The following is a 16,909-nucleotide window of genomic DNA, read 5'->3' as shown; positions in this document are numbered from 1 at the left end:
AGGATTGATCCCAATACCTTGCACATGGTAAGTGAGCACTCTACTGCTGAGGCACAACCCAGGCCCACTTCAGGCTAATTTTGAAAGTTCAAAAGTTAAGAAAATAAAGTAAAGTATCAAGAAGTCTGTGTTTAAAACCATCAGCCATGAACTCACTGAAATGGCATAATGAGGCACAATGCAATGATATGGAAAGAATAGTACCAATCTGAAGTACCACTCTAAAGACAATAAATAGCACAATAGCATTACTTAAAGTTCTCTTTCCTTATGACAGAAATGTCAGGAAGAACCGATAGACACCACATGATTTTTATTTGTAAAGAACCAAGAGGAAAATATTCTTAATTAATTTCTTATAACTTATAAAATTTACGATACAGTGGAGTAGTAATTTTATGGTTTTTTTAAATAGTGCACCGTGTATATATGTATAATCAATTTACACAGCACATTTATGCTTATACATAGCATCAATGTCAAATTGTCCTATCTTAATTTTAAGACACCGTTTTTCATACCTGTGAAATTTTTGATGCTGAGTCTTTGATTTGAACTGAATCAAAACACTTTGTATGAGAAAAGCTAATCCATCCACATTTACCTAAGTAGTGCACTAAAAGTGAGTGACTATCTAAAATTAATATCTTGCCTAGGACACCCTGAGAAAAATACAAGTGTGCACTGATGAGTGGTTGATGTTGTATAACATCTTCAGCCCAGGCCGGGCTTCCTTTATGCGTCTGAGAAAAAAGAGATTAAGGCAAAAATAGTTTTATGAAGAAGATAAAAGTAAGAATTAGGTGGGGATAATGGTCCAATTAATCCCTTATTATCCTGTTTTAAGTGGTATTCCTACAAAAACAGATAGTATTCAAAATGAAAGAGAAGAGTCGGGAGCACATTTTATGTCCACCACCTCCATTCTTCTTTCCATTTTTTTCCATTTTGTAGCTCCATCTTTCATCTGAACGAAGTCAAGAAAGACAAAATTCATTTCTTAAACTTGTAGCTATACAGCCCTTAAAATTGTCATTTTTTTACCTAAAAGATATATGGTGCTGAAAATATGAGAAGGGCAAACAAAGAAAATAATCCTTAAGATAAAAACTACTGGCCAGAAATCATGGAGTATTGCAGGGGTATACATTGACAAGGGGTCTTAATGGATCAATGACTCATGCTTTACTTCTTAAAAGCTGGCACTGTCAGAATCATGATGTAGTAAGAAAATTCAGACTTTTCTATTTTTTCACACACAAAAAATTACATTCATCTATTCCAAAGTTAGTACTATTTACTGATCTCACTATTTTGGTAGAGACAATAGGAGCAGAAGGATATAGCAGAAAGGCAAAGTAGAAAGAAAGATCGCAAAGCCTTTATTTTTTAATGGATTTCTGAAGTGTTTCATTGGGTGGGATCTGTCTCTTTCAGGCTTACAAAGGCAGCAAATAAACTTTGGACCACTTGTACACTATATGGAAAAACATAAAATGATTTTTTTCTAAAGTTGTAGACATTTCTAGAAGTTTTTGCTTATCATTCAGGACATCCTCATACCTTTCTTGTCCAAAATGTTTTATAAATTTTTTTTCTATGTTTTACATATACTTTATTATAAATGGATCATGTAGCATGAGTAGTTTCTTTGTGTCCTTAGGTCATTATGGCAAGATGTAGAATACCAGTTTCAATTATTTTGTTAACCTCTTAAAGGAAGTTATATTCCTTCTGAGCCTTTCAAATCATAGAGGTCTGACATAATATTTTATATACATTTATAAACCCTATCTTATAAAATGTTGTGAATATGAATTAAATTAAAACAAAAAAATTGAAATATGTATGACAGGGTCCAGAACTTTGTTTTAAATTGTTTTATTTAAGAGAAATAATTTTGTTTGATTTTAAAAAATCTTTTTTATTTTTTTCAAGAGACCACATGGTTCAAATTTGAACCTTTAAACCCCAGATTTGTAATGTTTACATTATATAAATATGCCTAATATCTATGTTTACAGGAGAGGTTTGCAGTATTTTGATATAAATATGTTATTGTTCCTTAATAACTAATAATTAATAATTATCTTTAATAATGATCTTATTAAAGAAAAATAATCAATGCTGTCATAGTTTTAAATAGCTAAAACATATATTTTATAAAAAATTCTATAATTTGTATATAATCATGTACTATATTATATATGTATTTGTGCATATATATCATATATATAAAATTAACTTCTTACATTATAAATCTCTGAGTTTAGTTGCTCACAAAACTTTTTACATATAATAAACCAAATCTTATACAAAAATTTTTCTTTTAGTTGGTTCTTAAATTTCTTCTCTAGCCTGAGCCATTTTCCATTATCTTGATGTCTCCTTTGTCTCTTGAAGAAAACAATGATTCTGTTCATTCATTTACTAAGTGATTACTTTTGTACAGGTACCATGCCAAACAAACTTTTTTTTTATTGAATGTGGAGCAAAAACATGCCAAAATGTTTGGCTTTGCTACCCAATAAGAAAATTCATGTTGAAGATAGGCTCATGAATAGCTACGTGATTCTGGGCATTTGGGAAGAAAAATTAAACATGAGTTAATAATTTATCCTTGTTGGGATTATGGTTGTGATTCATTGAAAAGAAATATGCAGCATGCCTATTACCTCATAGATGTCACTATATTTTTTAAAAATATTTTTTTAGTTGCTGATGGACCTTTATTTTATTCATTTATTTATATGTGGTGCTGAGAATTGAACCCAGTGCTTCACAAATGTAAGGCAAGCACTCTACCACTTAGCCACAACCCAGCCTGCAGTATATAGTTTTAGTGGGTATAAAAAGAGATGGTAGTATACAGAATAGGGATCTACCAAAATCATTCTTTTGATAACACCAGTTTATACAAAAATCTAAAATATAGCAAAATATGACTATTTAATCTTGTTATTGATTATGCAGCTGATATATTAATATATTTTTCATCATATACTTCTCAATGTAACTAAAGCCAGTTTATTTTAATATATATTTACTTATTTAATTTTTAGTGCAATTACCAGTATTTAATATGAGGTTTACCTTATTCTGCTATGTAGCACTCTGGAAATAAATAAGGGAGGGAGAGAAGTATATTTAGCAATTTTATGGATGCATATTGATTATAGGAAATGGCTGGGCATGGTGGCACACACCTGTAATCCCAGCAGTTTGGAGGCTGAGGCAGGAGGATTGTGAGTTCAAAGCCAGTCTTATCAACTTAGTGAGGCACTTAGCAACTCAGTAAGACTCTGCCTCTGTGGGAAAAAAAAGAAAGAAAAAAAAAACAACCTGGGGATATGACTCCATGTTTAAGTGCCCCCTGGGTGCAATCCCTGTTACCCCCCCCCCAAAAAAAATGATGAGTTCATTGTGGTGTTTTTCTACATGCCTCCTTCCTGTTCCTTCTCTTCCTCTCCTTCCCCTAAACTCATAGTCTCCCTTTTACATTCAAGATGTACCTTTGTTTCCCCCTTCCTCTAATTTCGACATTACGAGAAGAAAACATGTAATACTTGAGTATCGGGGCCAACTTATTTTGCTTAACATGATGCTCTCCAGTTTCATTCTTTTTTTGCAAATAGCATAATTTCATTTTCTTTTAAATTTAGGAAGCTGGCAATTTCATTATGGGTTTCTTTGAAGTCTCTCTGAATTCCAATAGTTGTGGGTAAGCAGGATGATAACTTAGAGTTTAATTTCATTTGCTTAAAGTAATTCCCTCATCACCTGAGATTCTTTCTGAGTTACACAATTAAGCCTAATATTGATACAGAATAGTTTGAGAGGTATGTCTGTGTGACCTTGTTATTTTTGCCTCATAAAGCATCAGTGTAGGTTCTATAATTAGTTCTTGTGATAGGATCAGCAAAATTAGAATTGAGCTTTAGGAAACATGTCTCTATGGTTGCTCTCAAGTTGAAATTGTCAGTTTAGTTCATTAGCAATTGGTTGTGTAGGTGGTCACTGGAGTACAGCAAGTGATGGAGTATATCAGGGTAAATGTGTGAATTGTGAAGGTTGTGTGGAACTAGACAAGGGAGACTGACATCCTCAGAGCAAGTGTAAATGAGGTGTTATTGTTTAGGTAAGCAACATGTCATAGGTACCCTGCTCACTGGAAAACTTGGGTCACAATTGCACACTGTCTTCATAGACAGACACTAGGCTTCAAGTTACTGAAACAGTAATTAGTAAGTCCATACATGGTGCCAAAATTCTGTTGTTCTGAAAATAACCTGGTTATAGTATGATAGATTGTTTATTTTAATGATGCATTCTAAGGTAATTCCATAGTGCTTGTTGCCATTAATTTGTTTAAATAATTCAGTAAGCATCAGAGCTGGGATGGAGTGGGTTTGTGTTTAAATACCTGCTCTTGAACATGTTAACTGTGTGATATTGGGCAAGTTCTTAAACTTTACAAGACTTAGTTCTCTTACATGCAAAATCAGGATAATAATTTCTGTGCCCATTAATATAAAGCCTGACACACAAAGGGAATTCAGTGCTTCTGTGATCATTCATTATGCTAAAGGAAGTATTGAAAGGGAATCTCCATCTTAATTCAGAGACAGAAATGTTCACATCCAGGGTATTCTCATAATGAGGCCTACTGTAACCACACTGAAACATTTTACATGATGTCCTTTTACTGTTCTTAAACATTCTGCAAACTCTTAACAAATTCTTACATTTTATTTTATTTATACACACCTAGAATGCTTAAAATTTCAAATGAGAAAACAGCCAATGATGATTTAATAGCCAATTTACTACTGATAAGTTTCTATTTCTTCTTTAACTACTCGAATGCTCTTTTTAATGACATCCTACTTCTCACTACCCTACAAGGTCTGCTCTACCTTATTCCTGTAAATGACAGTCAGTCTGAGAAGGAAAATGCTGTAAGTTAACAAGCAGAATTTAAAAATGACTCTAAAGAGGAGCAGATGAATTGCTCATTAGAATTATCACTGTTGCCTCAATAATTCTGTTCTGAGATCTGAATTATGTCAGGACATTAAAAGTAGAAAGTTCATTAGTGTTTTTAATGCATATCTACTATTTATAAAGCAAGAATGAGCTTGGAATATAGACATGAGTATATTACCTGTTTTTCACTGCCTTTGTCCAAGTTTGCTATTTTTCCATCCAGGGAGAAAGAATAGAACAGGAGTGGACTCTATGTCTAATAGGTTGAGGTTTAAAACCCAGGTCAAGCATGCATGATCATGGTCACTTGTATGACCTTGAGCGGGAGATTTAATTCTTTGACCTTCATTTTCTTTCTTTGTCAAAATCTAGGATAGCAAATAACCCACTAGTTAAAGACTTGAATGTTTGGGGTAGATATTCTTTACATGGTAATGATCATGTGCCTATTGCTATTGTCAGAGTTTCTGTTTTCCTATCTTCATCTCAATCAAAGATTTTTCTTTTCCTATTGAGACAATGCCAGTAACCTCTCAGTTAAAGAGATGAGAGCTCTCTGGTCTCTTATGCATCTTTGAGCAGGAAGCTGCAGCCACCTGTCAGAGCATCAGTGGCCCTGTTAACCCACATCACCAACATCTTTACAACTTAGTCTTCATTGTTCATATATCCCAAGCAGACGACAAATGACTCAGTTTCTATCAACATACGTGTGTGTTTTTGCATAGAGAGAAAAATATTTTATTTGTCTATAGCAGTATTGTAAAAAAAAAAACAATTAAGATAATAAACCTGAAGTTCCTGAGATAGTGAAGGTACATTAGCTTTTGTAGATTTACAAATAAAAGAAATCATACTATTCCATGAGTTAAAATTAGTGGGAGAGCGGGACAAGTGGTTTCTATCAAACTTCTAGAAAGTAATGATCATCTCAAAAATCATATTGTTGCCTCAGGATTTTTCACCTCAATGTGAAGTGGCACCCCCTTTCTCCACAGAAAAGCCCTCTTCACCATGGCTGATATTAGGACTGTCAGCAAAAGAGTCCATTGTAGATAAATTTCCTATTTTCATGTCACCCTGTTTACTTGGCCACTGGTCGAGAGGATACCAGACTCCAGGTGCTGGACACCCCCTGACTAGTTTTTCACAAACGTATCTAGTATAGTACTTTAAAGAAATGTACAAACAAGGCCTCTGGCCTTGAGCTGGGCTTCACAGAGATGTCTACATTTTAAAGAAAGTTACAAATGGGTTCCAAGGTAACAGCTGGCAGGGGGAGGATAGAAAGGGGAGAAGAAGCTCTCCCCTTCTCAGGTGTTGTCCTTGAAGAGTTAACTTGCCCTGAACAGTGAAAGAAAAAGCTGCTTTTATGTGAACTTATGCAGACTGTGAACTTCTGAGCCCCTCCCCTTAGATGCTGGGTGTAAAACTCTGAAACTTCCTGAACTCGGGGTTCAGGGGATTGATTGATTACAGCAAAGGCAGTACCCTCTGAACCTGGCTGTGGCCAAATAAAACTGTTTCCTGCTATCTTCGGTGCCTTGCCTCATTTGTCCCTACAACATATGATGCTGTGTGAATGCTTTTAGTAGCAAATAGCTGAGGATTTGTAAATTATATATTTTTTCTCTTTTATATATGATGGTCAAAATTGATTGCCAATTAATCTTTTGGAAATAAGATCTATCTCTGAAAGAAAGATAAACTAGTCCAAGCTTGAGTATGGCTGACTTAATTAAAACTCAATTAACATTGTTATTGTGTAACTAATGGCTTGAAAATGGCAATGTCATGAGTCATTAATTATGGATCAGTGTAAAAAGAGTAGGTGCTGTTGACTGGAATGTCACAATAAGCCTCAGGGTGCTTTTTGTAAAAAAAAATATATATATTTGTCTAAAGTATATTTGTCAGATTATGGCATGACATTAGAGTAGATTAAAAATGACAAATATAATGTCACTAATAAAATGTTTTCCATTAAAACAAAACAAAACAAAAACACAAAAATTGTTTATAGGTTTTTAAAGGATTAGGGTATTTTTATCAGGATATATATTTTTTCAGGATATATATATATCCTGAATAGTTCATTTACCAGATTTTTACAAATAGTTCCAGAAAAAAATCTGAGGTCTCAAATACTTAGAAATCTCTTATGTTCTTTATATATATGAAGTTAATGATTGTTTTTATATTTGGGTAACACTATTTAAGTTTTGTGAAATGATAGTCTACTCTGCCCTCTTATGACAAAACTTCCTATAATTCTGTTCTCTTCTATAATTGTTTTCCTTTTCTTCCTATTTTAAATATATTTGAACTTTGATGTTTCTTTTACAAGCCCTGCTCCTTCAAACTCTCTTGTCTAAAGAATCACACACTTTGATTTAAAATTTTGCTCTTTTGCCTTACAGAGAATTTTTTCTCTTTTCCTCAATAAATTATAAATTCTTCAAGGATTGTATATGAACCATTCAGTTGCTAATCCCCTCAATGCTTTGTATATACTATACAAAATGCATAGCTAACAAATGGCCATTGGAGTACATAAAATATCTAACACTGATGAATTAAAATATTTTATTTAAATTCATATTAAGGAGTATGTTCAATATAACCATGCTTCTGTGAAAAGGTCAAAGTTCAATATCCACTTGTTTTTGCAAGGCAAAATAACACCTTCTGCTTTAGTGGATCTTTTTGTGCTGAAGAATATTTAGTTATTTAAAGTCTAAAGTCTAAATATGGATATAAAGTATAAATATAGCTTTAGACTTTAAATAAGTCATGGACTCTCTTTGATGTAAAATAGATCATGTTTTTTCAATAATATTCCATTTCTTTGTCTTCAGTTTGGGATTTTCCTGTTTTTGTTTTGAGGATTAAGTTAATTTAACTGTTGACTTCTGCTTAATGCATTTGTACTGAGAGGTTTCCTAAGGCAGGCACATAGCTGTATAAGATAGATGGTCCAGCTTCTCCAGAAATCTCAGCTGGGTACATTCACTTGACAAATCTTTGTGCTAATAAACAGGCAATTCAGGGAAGCACACTGTGAAACAAATTCCAAAAGTTGGCTTTCCAGGTAAGAGCTTATACCCCTTGGCAAAATCATCACCTAGAATCCTCAGATACTTCAAATGCAAATAGCCTACTTGAGACAAGGGTATACCTGTTGTTCTGCCTTGATTATGTCCTCAGGCTTCAATTTCAAGTAAATGAGAGAACAGAAGGAAGGTGTTCTTTTGATGAGCTCTGCCCTTAGGGTAATAAAGGCCAAGGAAGGATACTGGTTGGTATCCATTCATAATGGCTTCCTTGTCATAGGTAATTACAAACCACTTGCTGTCATTTTGTGAGGTGTGTAAGGGATAACTTCTGCTACGCTATTTGCTTGTCCATAGTTGTTAGCAGTGACAGAGAACTCAAAGAGAGTTCATTTGTTGTCTCTGGGAAAAGCAGGGAAGAAAATATCTAGGAAGAAATTGTCACATACACATATGGTTCTTGAAGGAAATAGAGCACCAAAGAAGGGCAGACAAGATGGCTACCAAGAGGGAGTAGGTTCTAGCCCACAGATACTTCAGGCCTACACCACGCAGAAAATCATCAGGAGATACTAACTTAAAGATATCCACTGATGACCTAATTCATGCAAAGGACAAGAGAGGGATCCAACAATGATAAACTGTTATGCTCAAATTCGGGTCCCCCAAAGACCACCAGAAACCCAAGATCGATGCAAGCAGCAAATAGGTGTTTATTGCGAGCTTGCTTGGTCCTCTGCAGGCACACACAGAAACTGGTGACTCTGAGAGGCCCTGAGCCCAGGGTTTGCAGTATTTTTATACATTCTTTGGAGAGGGCAGGGACTTCACATACATCATAGCCTCTTTTAGCAAATCATCACACACCTCGGAAACATCAAATAACAACTCTAAAATATGATTAGCACATTCACTGGTGGGAACAAGTTGGGTAAGGGTGATTGGTCAGTATAAAAGGGGTATTCATTTGAACTGATTGGTTTGAGCCAAGAGGGGTGTACGTACTGAACTACATGGTTTCCCAACTTGTTATCAACCACCATAAACCATTGGGAGGGTTATCTGGCATCCCAGGTATTTCCCTGTCTCATGCTGATTGGTGGCTGCTAGGGGGCTGTTATGGATCCCCACCTAGCCTGACTGAGTCAGGGACACCTGGCGCAGCAGATCTCTCCTGTTATTTGTAGATAAACAACTTAGAAGGGTGGAAATGTGGCTAGGAGTGCTCTGTGGGTTTTTCCAAGAACTAAGGTCATGTCCCTTCCTCAGACAGGCTTTGCTCTGAGGTAGAGGCTGGTTTTTCAAAACGGTACATATGTCATTCACATTATTTAGTATTCAATACTATTCATCAGTAATTTTGCCTGTCCTTGGATTACTCTCACATTTCTCTGAGTTTATCATCCATTTACCTACTTTTTTAACGCATATTTGACTTGTTTCTGAATCCAAACCAAAAGAAGAATTTAATTAATATATTTTGGTATAAACTAATTTAGTTTTTGTCTTCCCCATTTCAGATGTATTGACATCTTGCTTTATTTTCAATTTATCTGCACTTTCTTATCTCATTCACAGGAGATGAAGTGCTCCTTCCCTCAATCAAAGCTAATCTTTTCACATTTACATTTGATCTCATCCCTTTTCTGGCCAACAGATACTTTACTCTGTCAATCTCTCTTCCTTTTCATTTATCATTGACCTCTAACTCCACCAGTCATCTCTTTCATTCTGGCTCTAAAGAATGCTATCTTCCTTTCCTACATCCCTCTCCCAGTAAAATCACTGTTTTTAATCATATAAACCCTTACTGTACAGCCTTCAATTTCTTCATTTTTACTTGATTCATGAACACACTATAGTTCATTTTAGTCCGCAAAATTCTAGTTAAACACCACATAGACATCAATAGTGATTCCATATGGTCAAATCCAATGAGAGCATTTATTCAATGTTACTGGGCCTCTCTGTTGTATACTGTTTGTTAAGCACACCTTTCTAGAGCTCATTGCATTCACATTCTGTTATACTATTCATATACATTTCACTTGTGCCTTCCCACTCTGTGTATTCTGCCATTTGCTTAAATGTTGAGGTTGCCCACAGTTCTGTTCCAATTTTACTGCTGTATTCTATCTATGTGTTATCTCCTCTATTCCTGGTTTTACACATGAATCATGAATGGCTTTAATGGTTCCCAAATTCACATCTTTCATGCAGGCTTCTTTCCTAACTTTTATATTAATACATCCACATATAACTGGGTATATCCAATCAGAGTTTCTCTGTCCTCCACTTTTGACCTATTTTTTTCAACCCTTGACTTATTTCACTTGAGCGTATTTTTATTGGGTTTCTAGACCATGAATGATCTGACTTTGAGTAGTCCTAACAAACCAGGTTCCATCACTTACCCCAGAAACTAATAGTGAAAGGCATAAAAGGAATTGATTCAATACAGCTATTTCAAGAAACAATGGGGATCAACTATTCTCAGCCCCATCTAGCAGGTACTGAATTGAGCTTCAGGTTTGAATAGGGTAAGAATTGGGGGATAGGATGAGAGGTATGTATTAATAGCAGTCTTGGTCAAACTGGTCTCTTTGATAATTTATCTCCAGTTTGGGTCTGCAAGATGGCTCTGGAGAAGTCATTAGTGCTTGAGGGCCATGAGGGCCATATGAGTTCCCATCTTGAGATGATTGCTCCTACTTAGGTGGGCACCTCATCCCCATCATGGAATAATTGCTCCTGCTTTTTTGTGGTGTGAGTGTGGTAGAGTCTCATTATGAGTGATCTGCCTGAAGTCTTGATTACTGGCAGGTGTAGGACAATTACTAGAGATTTCCAAGCACTGATTCACGGGCCTGGAACAGGACATTGTAGAAGCTGGCAGTTGAAAGTCTAATTATGATATCCTTGAAAATACTTTAGTTACTCTTACTTTGGTGATTTCTGCCTTAAAGGGGACAAGAGAAGTTAGGTAAATCCAGGACTAATTATTCTTAGATTACCAGTTTTTAGACAGTCACTTCTTTAGAGATTAAAATTTCTATTAAAATTTCTATTTCTAACTCTTTAACAGGAATCCAGCTCAAAGTTTGAAGAAGAAAAGAGGCAGAAACAAAATGTATATTTGTTCCAACTTTTAGCTACCCACTAGGCATCTAGGCACAAATGAAAAGTAAATGCTTTCAGCAAAAGTAGTTTCTGAGTCCCTATCGTATCATCTAGATAGTCAAGAAAGACATTTTGGTGTCCTGTATAAGCACTCTGTCCACCTTCATTATCTGGCTAATTTATATCCACTGTGGCCCAAAATGTATCTCTGTTTAGGAATAATCCCTTTCAGACAACTTTCCCATAAATATCAGATTAAACTAAGTGGCTTCCTCTATTCTCCCTTTGTGCATTTAATATTGCTTTTACTTCAACAAATAATACCTTTTTCTTATATGTCTACCTGTCTCATAAGAGTGTTTTTCAGGAAAAAAAAAACAGCATTCACTTTTTATCTTCATACCCAGCAGTGACTAAAACACCTTTAATGATCACAAATATTTATCAAATTTACTTGGATTTATTCCATATAAATTATGTAAGATTTCCATGTTTTTTTTTTACATTCTGAAAGGAAAAAAAAGTTTCTTGTCAAATTAAATAAATTGTTGATATTTGTTTATATTTTTTTAGAATCTTCATGTTTTAAGGGGATTTTCTTGCCAATAATGACCAGAAATTGTATTTTGACTCAGTATATGTATTCCCTTCAATTAGTGATCATAAAGTTTATGTTGAAACTTTTCATGCTGTTATTACTTTCCTTAGCTTAAATGTGTTTAATATCACTTACTTGCATTAATCTGAAAATTACAAATATAATGACATCTGTGAGAATCAATTCCAACATACTAATGGTTCAGAAATCGATGTTGTTTTTTATTTTTTCTGAAGAAATGTGGTAAATTTTGATGAACCAAATTCATTGAAGTAATTGGTAAAAGGAATTTTGAGTATTTAGACTTTATTTAAATAAGTCATGTTTTTCCATGGAAATACATAATTGGAACAAGGGGAAAAAACCTCATACAAAATATCTTCAGCAGATAATGGGCAACAGAAGGCAAATTTAATTTGACCCTCTAAACTCCTTTATTGTTTGTTTGGTTTTGTTCATTGTATTTGGAACTGTTTGGGTCTAATCCCAAAAATGTCATTCATAGTTACATGTGATCATTATATTTAGATTTTATATTTATTATAGGTAGTGTCAAAGCAAAAGTTGTACCAAAGTTAAGTAGGTGAGGAAGGCTTTAGTCAAGATGGTTGCATTAAGATAAAGAAGCCACATTTAAGTTAAACACAACTCCATGAAAAAAGAGTGGGAGGTGTTTTAAAGGTGTGTTGATGTGCGCTATTGGCAAAGTACTGGAGAAGAAGTTGATCAATGGGAAATTTTCAGCACTTAGAACTCTTTCTTGAGTTTATAAATGTTTTTCTCTGAAATTAAGCTAAGAATGTTTCCTGGTTGGAGCCCATCCAATTTAGTTCCCAGAGACTGGGAGAAAAGGGCAGCATCTTTCTTGCTTATATTGCAAAGAACGGCTCCCTGTTCCATCAGAAAGAAAACCCTCCCTTGTAAACTGGCAAGAGACTTTTAAAAAGATTTATATATATTTCAAAGGAGTCCCCAAAGAATTTGTAATTACATGTTTGCTGAAGAAAATTCTCCAAGAAAACAGACATTTGAACCAAGAGTCAGCAAGAATCCTGCCTGAGTTTAATCAAGCTAAGGGAAACATTAGGTCTTCTTAGTCAAGGAGCCTATAAAGAATATCCAAATTCACTGGAAACTTGTTAAATGGAGGAATATGCCTGTGACTTCATTTTTTTATTTTTCAAATTTGAGCCAGTGTAACAGAACTCAAAATGTTAGTTCAGAGAAAAGCAACATAATGAACAAATTTATGTTAATGAAGAAATGACAGCCTAACATGTCACTTGAGTTTTCAGATTAAAAAAAATGTATATATATGTGACACCTAATGAATGTGACAAAGTAAAACCAAAAAAAAGAAATTTTTGGAGAAAAGCATAGATTTTACTATGTATATTTATATATGTTCAGGATGTTCAGTAGACAATGTTTAAAATTTTATATGTCCTTTACCAAAGTATTGTACATTTAAAAAATGTTCTGTTATTTTTGTTTTTGATTTCAGCTTGGTCTTTTATTTTATGCTACAAAATATGCTGCCATTTTTTTTCATTTTCTATTTTTGTATTAACTATATATAGCACAGTGTTAAATTGAAGTATTACTATGATTGTTTTTACATCTTTAGTATTTCCTTAAATTTACACCATGTCATAGTTGATGAAGCATAGTGGCATATTATGATAAATTTGCATTATTTCTAATATAAAGTTAATAAACAAAAAGTGAAGTATAACATTTTAGTTGATTATTTATATTACCTTATCTCCTTATATTTTCTGTTTGTTGTTATTTTTAGATCGTGGAATCATATTGCTGTCAGTTATTCTGTTAATTTCTTTTCACTAGTGTAGAGGAAAAGCACCTGGATCAAGAGTTTAAAAACTAATTTTATTATGCAAATAGCTATATAGTATGTGCATGCATTGCCTGTTATTTGGATAGTATCTGTCAAGAATATTATGATTTCATTATGCATTACACAGGGAGATTCAGAGCACATTATTTTAAAGGTTGATTCTTAGTAGATTCATGATGAGTGACATAAATTGATAACATTGCAGTATTTTAAAAATGCTAGTATTGGCATTTAGCATGGTAAATCCATTTTAAAAGCATAATAAATAAGATAAAGCAATCTGTATATTTCTAATGTGCAGAAAACATACATACAAAAGTATACTTAACATTTATTAGACCTACTGAGAGAGTTAGGTTCTTACAATGACATCTTGAAGAACAAACTACATATTCCAGTTAAATCTGTTGGAGGAATATATGGACTTGTTGGAATCTGTGTTATTGCAGATGGCCCATAGTCGAAAATTCAATATCATGATTGGCTCCATATATTTTAGATATTGACTCAGCAAGGAGAGTGGGTGGTTTCCCAGCCATCTTGGATTTTCAAATGTCCTAACAATTTGCCTGAATTGTATATGAATTTAATAATATATTTAAAATTCACCCTGTAGAAAATTAAATTATAATTCTTTATTTTCAAATTCCTTATGCTTGACACTGCCATATTGGGCCTTCTATTTTCATCTTCAGATACTTGTAATTATTTTATGCTTACTTTCATATATTTTCTTGGGTGCTATATAATCTTTAGGATTGTTTTAGCCCATACCTTTCTCTAGGAAAGTTGCTGTCTATGAAATATGTTCATATTTTAAACACTCATTCAATACCGATACATTAATCATAAGTTTTCTCTATTAGACTCATCCTCAAAAATGTGGTCAAGTACCATCTGTAGTAGTACTATCCATATGGTATCCAATAGAGTTATGTGACTATTTAGATTTAGATTTAATTAATTAAATTAATGGAATTTAAATTAGTTTCTCAACTTTATTAATCCCATTTCAAGTCCTCAAGAATCATTGGTAGCTATTGATTAAGTTTGTACATTATGCAAGAGAATATTTCCTTTGTTGCAGAAAGTTTTCTTAAACAGCCCTCATATTTTTCTTATAAATAATGCAACTTAGTTTTCAAGTCTGCCTAATTTCCCCCACAGTGCTACTGACTAGCAAAGTATTCCAGATCTTCTTATACTAAATGTACTTTTTGAGAGTTCAAATAATCAGGAACATGGACCATGTGTAATGCCCAATTTTCAATTTTAGGGTTTTCCTTCATTAACACTGCAATGTGAGAGAAAGGTGTCAGTTTTATTCATTTTTACAATGAAGATAATTCTTTGGAACTCCTAATTTTTTTTAAATGTGTAAATTTACCTAGATTCTTAGATGTGGCCTTAAAATGTGATTGTGCTCCTTAAAATATCTGCATAATTCTTAGTATCTCTTTTGAGCTTAGGAGTGAAGGATGTAAAGTATGTAAGCAGAATGAGTTTAATTTGTGCCTCAAAGTTTTTTTTAACTATTCTTAGCTATATTGTCACCAAACAGCCTGCAGATGACATTTTTAAGACAGATCACTTACAGATAAAAAAATATATGATAGACTTCCTCTTCCAGTTTTCTAGCGCTTCCGATTTGGAATTAGATCTCAAAAGGTTTCTAAGATCTATAGACCAGGTAAATAAACATGCTAAGCCTAAACTAGTACATTATATTGAATCTTCAGTAAGGGAAAAAATGAATTGTTCTGAGAAATCCAAGCAGAATTTTAGAGGAGATCATTTTGTAATGCCTATTTATTTATTTGCTGGTGCAGTAGAAATTACATACTGTTCATCTTCTATACAATTTCCTTCAAAAATTGTGATTTTACAAATTATCCATATGAGGTAGTGAGATAAAAAATGAATATACTCATAGATATGCAGGTCTCCCTGTGTACATGTTATCATAGCCTTAATTATTTTTTTCTTTTGGAAAATGTAGGCTCACTTTCTCATTGACATAGCTAAATATACACATCCTCAACTCTGCAATCTGTATATGGGGTAAAAATGGGATTTCATAACCCATTTGAATCAAATGTATGAAATATGATATGTGAAGAATTATGTAATGTTTTGAACAACCAATAATAAAAATTTAAAAAAGAACATTTAACTTTAGGAAGAATAAGTTCACAATCTGAAACCTATGTCTTCAACCAGCCCATAGCTCTACATCTACCCCAACATACAAAAGTTCCCCAAGGTCTTTTCCTAAAAATATTCCTACTATATTCTGTTTTCTATAGCATTTTTATAGCCAAGAATAAGAATTGCACCTTTGATAAATTATAAATGTAGGAACAGCATTAAACACATAATGCATATCAATGAACAATGCATCACAATTCTGAAACGGAGCATAAGGATAAAAACATACGCGAGTTTGATAATTTCTACAAGACTTTTGCCTCTGCTACTAGTGCTCATTCACAAAGTCAGTTATTTTTGTCCTGTGAATGGATAAACACTAAAGAAGGCCTGTGTCTCAAAATACAAATGACAAATAATGCAAAATGGATAAGACTTTACTCAGAAAATCCTGAGATTGCTACTCATTAGCATTTGTTTTATCTCAGTGAATTTTAAAACATGAGTAAATATAAAATAAGGGAAATAAGTGGATCATATGTATTAGGGACAAATACTTACCAGTAACTTATTTCTAAGAACACATTATGGTATGCCACTGTTTCCAAAGTTGCTTTGTACTGAAGTAGGAGATTACTTGGAGCAAAGTGTTTGTTTCTTTTCTCAAAAGTGAGAAAATGATACACAAAACCAGGGTATTTGCTGTCCCCACTTTTCCTCTTTACTTAACAGTGTGAGTAGTAATACACATTAACACAACAAGAGAGTGAAGTCACTTTCCCAAACTATAAGATCTACTATTAGAAGCAAGGGTTTTGAGATCATAGAAAAATCATCTCTTCCTGTGGAAAATATTAAAAGTCTTTTCTCTTTATAAGGCTACTCTGAAAATCATCATGGGACTGCTTCAGAGAAATAGAGTTGAATTAAGAACTTTACTTAATTCAATGGGACAAACAATGCCACCCTCACCTCCAAAATACGTACATTATGGTTATAAACATATAGATTTAAAACACCCTATACTTTCCCATGATCAATAGAGTTACTCTTTAACCATGTTACACACACACACACACACACACACACACACACACACACATTTGAAAACAGAGGAAAATAATTGAGGAAACATTTTCTTTATGC

This window comes from Callospermophilus lateralis, unplaced genomic scaffold, assembly GCF_048772815.1.
Source record: "Callospermophilus lateralis isolate mCalLat2 unplaced genomic scaffold, mCalLat2.hap1 Scaffold_66, whole genome shotgun sequence".
In the NCBI taxonomy this organism is placed as follows: domain Eukaryota; kingdom Metazoa; phylum Chordata; class Mammalia; order Rodentia; family Sciuridae; genus Callospermophilus; species Callospermophilus lateralis.
The sequence above is the reverse complement of the archived record's forward strand: the minus strand, read 5'-3'. Positions refer to the sequence as shown.